The sequence below is a fragment of the Nicotiana tabacum genome, chromosome 19, assembly GCF_000715075.1.
Source record: "Nicotiana tabacum cultivar K326 chromosome 19, ASM71507v2, whole genome shotgun sequence".
Classification (NCBI taxonomy): Eukaryota; Viridiplantae; Streptophyta; class Magnoliopsida; order Solanales; family Solanaceae; genus Nicotiana; species Nicotiana tabacum.
This window is the reverse complement of record NC_134098.1, coordinates 102,985,378-102,986,723: the sequence shown is the minus strand read 5'-3', so window position 1 is coordinate 102,986,723 and position 1,346 is coordinate 102,985,378. Positions and strand designations below refer to the sequence as shown.

The 1,346-nt window shown below is 36.0% G+C and overlaps 1 long non-coding RNA gene across 1 annotated transcript; it reads right to left on the bottom strand.

Moving 5' to 3' along the window:
* Positions 1 to 264: 264 nt before the first annotated feature.
* On the bottom strand, positions 265 to 1,029 carry LOC107827882 (uncharacterized). Its single transcript, XR_001657636.2, has 2 exons — positions 953 to 1,029; positions 265 to 846 (listed from the first exon to the last, which is right to left on the bottom strand). It is a non-coding gene; the product is annotated as an uncharacterized LOC107827882 (long non-coding RNA).
* Between the last annotated feature and the right edge of the window lie 317 nt (positions 1,030 to 1,346).

Below are 1,346 nucleotides of genomic sequence, written 5' to 3'. Positions count from 1 at the left end.
TTTTTTAGGCGGTAATAAAGCTACATGAACCAATACATGGATGTTGATTATTATAACTGCAACATAAAGTATTGCATTTTTTTTTTTATAAACTACCAAGTAATGGTGGGGGTTCAGGTTGGAATCACAGTAAAAAAGGAGTCACATACCAAAGTAGAGTAAAGATCATTTAATCCAGTTAACCAACATCTATCTAAGATTTTCTTTTAATGAAGTAATTTATTGATTGGCATCCGGAGGATCCATAGCAGAGCAAGAGCGACATGAGCTTAACAGCACTTTTACTAAAAATAAAGCCGAAAGCAGACATCTTATATGAGTTACAGGTTGAATTGGAAGATGACCCAATACTATTTTCGCATTTAACAGTGGTATTCAGCTGGTGCTTCTCTCTGTCAGCAAAATCACAAAGCTCCAATCATGTGGCAGAGGAAGAGAATGTAGGAAACTGAGCATTGATCATGAGCTTCAGAAGATAATTGCACTGTTCAGTGACTCTTCAAAAAGATGTTCTGATGGCATCAAATCTCTAGGTGCATTTGTATGATTGCATCTCCCAATTCCCAACATACGACAGAAGGCAAGCATTGAAAAATGAAAGATTACAGCTTAATTTTTGCGTTACTGCCACAAATGCATGAACATGTTTTTAGTAGTATGAGGCATTAAAAGTGAAACCTGCACTTTTGCAAAAATAAGTATAGACTTTAGTTGCAAGTTCACCAATGCAAAATAAACGATTGAAGGTCTCTTCAGAGTATTCATTACAACAGAAGCATCTAGATGGACCATGCACATCAATTTTTCTGTGAATATCTTCGATGGAAAGCTTGTGCTCAAGTAACCCTGTACATGAAAAAAGGTGCTTTAAAGGAAATTCTATTGTGCCATATTTTAACACAAGCGAGTGCAGAATTCTGAGTTTGCATGAGAATATTCCAAGCTGATTCACATGTAAAAAAGCAGTTCGGTGAGCAGTCCAAATTGGGAAACATCACTGGAATCATTAAATAAGTCATTATACTCTCATATTTCTCGTCTAAGTCTTTATCCCGCATCCGTGACTTTGTCTCAGTCCCGTCGTCGCTTTGGTGCAACTATCGTCCTCTGTCCAAAACCTAAAAACTGTTGTGACCTATCAAACACTCATACTATTGTCTAAGTGTGTCTAGTGAACACAAGAAGTAGAATTACGAGTTTGCATGAGAATGTTCCAAGTTGTTTTAAATGTAAAAATAACCAGTTTTGGCGAGCAATCCAAATAGGGTTATATTTTTTATATGTTCCAAGTTGTTTTATCTTTTAAATGTATTCCATTTAGTAGATCAAGACTTACACTACCGGTT